Source organism: Seriola lalandi, unplaced genomic scaffold (assembly GCF_002814215.2).
Source record: "Seriola lalandi dorsalis isolate HSWRI2012SDOR001 ecotype SW California unplaced genomic scaffold, Sedor1 jcf7180002054532, whole genome shotgun sequence".
Lineage (NCBI taxonomy): Eukaryota > Metazoa > Chordata > Actinopteri > Carangiformes > Carangidae > Seriola > Seriola lalandi.
In genome coordinates, this window is record NW_019525085.1 from 101245 (window position 1) to 106175 (window position 4931).

Below are 4931 nucleotides of genomic sequence, written 5' to 3' on the forward strand. Positions count from 1 at the left end.
AAGGCTTTTTAAAGACTCTTCACTTCCTGCAGATTCCCAAACATTTACACCTGTTCTGCTCTAGTGTTTTTTCTCCGAACAAAAGAAGCCAAAACGAAGCAGCGAGCCTCAGTCTCTGCCTCTGATACTTAACTCAGCCACTGGAACTAAATATGTTAAAGTACAACCTGGAAACAGCACATTACGCTCACACACACACACACACACACACACACACACACACACACACACACACACAGGTCGGATTAAACAGTGAACGGGAGAAAGACACTGATGTCACACTGATCCGCCTCGTCTAAAAAAAAAATGCCAGAAAATAGTAAAAGAATGAAGATTAAAACACAAATCCAGAGATATTGAGTTTATTATCACATAAACACACGAAGCTGCCGATTTGTTTTCCGTCAGTCAACCAATTGATTTATTGACTAATCGTTCATCTATATATCAAATCTATATCTGGAGCTGATTGAACATTGTAGTTATTGTAAGTTTAGTGACTCGAAAATGATGATAAGTTTAATTTGACTCAGAGTCAGTGAAACTTTATCAAACTAAAACCTGAGAAACAACTGAAGGAAAAGGTTTTTTTATTTGTTTTAAATGCAGCAGCTCCGACACACACCACAGAGAACAGTGAGAGAGTGTGTGTTTGCTCTGTCAACACAGCTTCAGGTCACACAACCACAACAGGAACACGGCAAACACACACACACACACACAAGATGGTGGACAAAGATACTGGATTGTGCTCTAATCTTATTGTGAGTGTGTGTGTGTGTGTGTGTGTGTGTGTCTAGGTGAGCGAGCAGCCTGCATACCACAGACAGAAACGCTGACATCACATCACAGGCATCCCAACACACACACACACACACACACACACACACACACACACACACACACACACACACACACACACACACGGTCTCTTCCAGCATCAGAGGAGAAATTCCACTCGTTGCTGCGGCTGCTGCTTTTATCTCACAGCTAAAAGCAGCAGCCGCATCGTCTGCTAACCCACGAGCTCCTCGGAGAGAGACTTCACTCGGCCAGAAATTACACAACCGTGATCTCGCAGGAAAGAATGTGGAAACAGAGAAAACTCCACCAGTCTGCTGACACAACGATTTAAAAATGTACCTGATTTTTCACTTAGTCCCTTCGGAGGACGAGAAAACAGCAGGAAAGACTCAAACTTTAGTCATCGGTGCTCTCAAGAGTCACAGTAACAGCTTATAGTTTCACTATTTTCATTTTATGATTAATGATTACAGGAAAAAATAATCCACAGATCAATAATATAAAATAACTTTAGATCCTGTTCCAATATCTTTTAAATCGTATCAGAAAAGATCAAATTAATGTTTAAATGAACAAACTTGGTTCCAACATTACGTTCCTGTGGCATTTCCTCCTCTTGTCTGTAGATACCGCAGCTAATCAGATCTGACTGATTGATTATTGATCAGCAGTGAACACATCTGATCACTCTCTGATGTGATTAAAGTCATGTGGACAAACTCCCACTGAGACACAGACTGAGTTAGTTCCCATGTGTAGGCCTCTCTGGAGGAATGTGATAATGAATGGTCTTCATACCACACACACACACACACACACACACACACACACACACACACACACACACACACTCCTTCCTATGGTAATGTACACACACAGAGCTAAAGATAGTCATCAGCTCGCCTCGACGCCCAGTTTGTGAAGAACATTTTACTCTGACTCTCTCGCACCGTTTGAGTCGAGCTGACAGATGAACATCCTGTTCACATGACAATGACCACGTGCTGCCTTCACATGCGGTGGGAAATATTGGCATTGTGATCTCAGCCTGCACAAAAATGACCTCAAGCGACACGACTAGAGCTTCACCGATAAATGACCATATCAGTCGATGGCTTCACTTTAGCGGCCATCTTTGTTGACGGATGTAAGTGAAGTAACGTAAGCCATCGAAAACCATTCTACCCCCCCAATCAAATAAGAAGCAGAAAAATGAAGCCAACACAAAAGAACTGCAGTTCCTCTAACGACCACTAGAGTCTGGTTACAGCAGAAATAAACATGTTTACAGCCTGGTACGATAAAACGTCATGCACCCAAATCCTCCTCTGGGGGCGGGGTCAGACACTGCCAGGTTGGCGACGGTGGAGCAGCTCACTCTGGATGTCCTTGAATGTAACACCACCTCTTATTTTCAGGTTGGCAGAATGAGTATGACGCTGTATGTTAACGGCTCGTTAGCTAGCTTATTGAGCTATTTTAGCACCAGATATTGTTTTAAAAGCTCCTTTCAGATGGAAAACAATAGGGTGTTTCACCCCGTCGAGGAGATTATTCCTGGCAGCTCTAATAATGACGCTACAAAATGATGTGAAAAGCTTTAAGTCGAACAGCATCAAATCCTCTTAACATAGGAAAACCCCTGGTATGGGATAAACTGTGCGGCAGTAAAGACAGACTTTGAGTAGTCTTAGACGACGACTGCAGGTTAACGAGTAGCGTTTATGGGCTGCTATTAAATCATTTTTCCAGTGTTTGACAACAGAAAGAGGAAAACATGTCTCAGGACAAGTATGTGGTGAATTCAGCTGCTTTAAAACACAGTGGAGGTTGAAGACAGAGCAGCAGGAGGAGACTGAACACTGGGTTAGGCTTTTTCTGTAATTACTCATGTAAACATGGACGACATGGCACAGCTGGTTTCATTAACCTGTGCTAATGCTAACTGCATGACGACATCTCGACTGTGAAATACAGATGTTATCAGCTACCCGACCCCTCTCCAGATGCTGCTGTGATGCAGTTTTGTTGTTTTTTTTTTTTTTAACTGGAAAGAGTGAGAAACAGTCGGCGCTAAAAGCTACAGCTGGATGCTAACTGGTGTTTCCATTGAGACGCACTAGCCTGAGCGCTAACAGGTGGAACTGAGAGACCTTCTCCCAGACGGGGCGTTTAACATTCCTCACCTGGAGGAGGTTTTGGAAAAAGTCACACACACACACACACACACACACACACACACACACACGCACGCACACACACACACACACGCGCCTGCCATAATCAAGTAGATGATTCGGTCTCGTGTTATCAGTTTTGTGGTGTTGCCTAATAACATTAGAGCAGAATCCAAACAACATGTAGCTAAAAATACACAACACACACACACACACACACACACACACACACACACACACACACAGATAGCTGAGATGCCTGCTCTGAACTGCTTTAGCCACTCAGGCTAACTTTAGAGAGTCTCTCTGTTGACGGCAGCGTCGCCTCTAAAACCTCATTATTCAGCTTTGATCTGATGGCCAAAAGTATGTGGACACCCCTGTGGCTCTGGTCTGGGTTCTGCTGCTCCTGGTCTGGATCTCTGGACTCCAGTGAGGGGGCGTCTTATTTTACTTCGTCCCTTTTCCCCTGTTTCAAAATAAAATGCTCAGCAGCGAACAGATCAATGCTCGTGGTTTGGGAAAAAGAGAAGCTCCGGTGTCCAAATACTTTTGGCCATGTAATATTCAAATAATGAACTGTATAAAAGTCAATAACATTAATCTGAATGGAAACAATCCCTGGTTTTGTTACTGCTTCACTTATCAGGTAAAGATGTTCATTTTCAAAGATCAGAGGTGGATGTTGGAAACGGAGCTGTGATAATTAATCAGTTGATCAATGAATCTTTGATGAAGATTTTATCCGTTTTATTTCACGTTTCTGTCCTAAAACCTTCAGTATAATGTGATAATTTACATCTACCCTCTTTACTGGACGTCCCTGCTGTTACTGGTGTTGGTCAAAAGGTACATTTAAATTGATTTTTCTTGTTTTAATTTCAATTATTCCACCAGAAAGAAATAATCTGCATCAATTTCAATGATCAATTAATCTTTTTGGTTCTTTTACAAGCAAGAAATCTGGTTCAATTTCCTCTGATTTGCTTCTTTTCTTTGTTTTAAGTTTAAACTTTAATTTTGGTTCTGGACTGTTAAATAAAACAGGTCATTTAAGTGGCCGAGGCTTCTCACTATTATTTCATGTTTTATAGACAAAATGTTTAAGATTAATAATAATCAGCTGATTAATTGATGATTTCTGATTCAGAATAATCAGAAAAGCCCAAAGTGAAACCTTGTTTTTGACCAATCAACAGCCGACTCATTAATAAACATTTAAATTTGAATCTAATCATGTACAGTAAGGCTGCAGCTGGTGATTATTGTCAATATAGATTAATCATTTAATCTGTGGACATTCGTCACGCTGAAGATTTCAAGTGTCTAAAAAACCTCAAATATTCAGTTTACAATGAAAACGACAAAGAAAAGCAGCAAATCTTCTGAAACGATTCACTGATTATCAGAAAAGCTGCTGATTATTACTGTGTCCATCGATTAACTGATTAATCGACTGATCGATTTGGCTCCAGTGTCTTAATTCACCACATAAATAAATAATAATAAACCAATCCAGGTTTAAAACTGTCGAATCATTTCATCAAACTGTTAAATATAATAAATATCCAACACTAAAATACATAAAAAGATAAAACAAAATATAATGAGGCCAAAGATTCACCGTCTTTAGAGTCAAATAACTCTGATATATTAGAATAAACTTTATATGACAAATAACTACAAGAACAACAATGAAATAAAGATGAAATTTACCTTAAGATGATTTAAAAGTGAACAGTCAGATAATGACGTCAGCTCCACTTCCAGAAAGTTTAATTCATAATAAAACCTCGTATTTTAAAACTTCTTTCATGTTGTGATTAAATATTAACTGGATATTAATCTGGTTAAATTTATTTTTCCTCTGGAGCCTGTAACAGTAAAAACTAAATGTGAACTGACAGTTAATCTTATTATATTATGATATTACCGGGGGGGGGGGGGGGG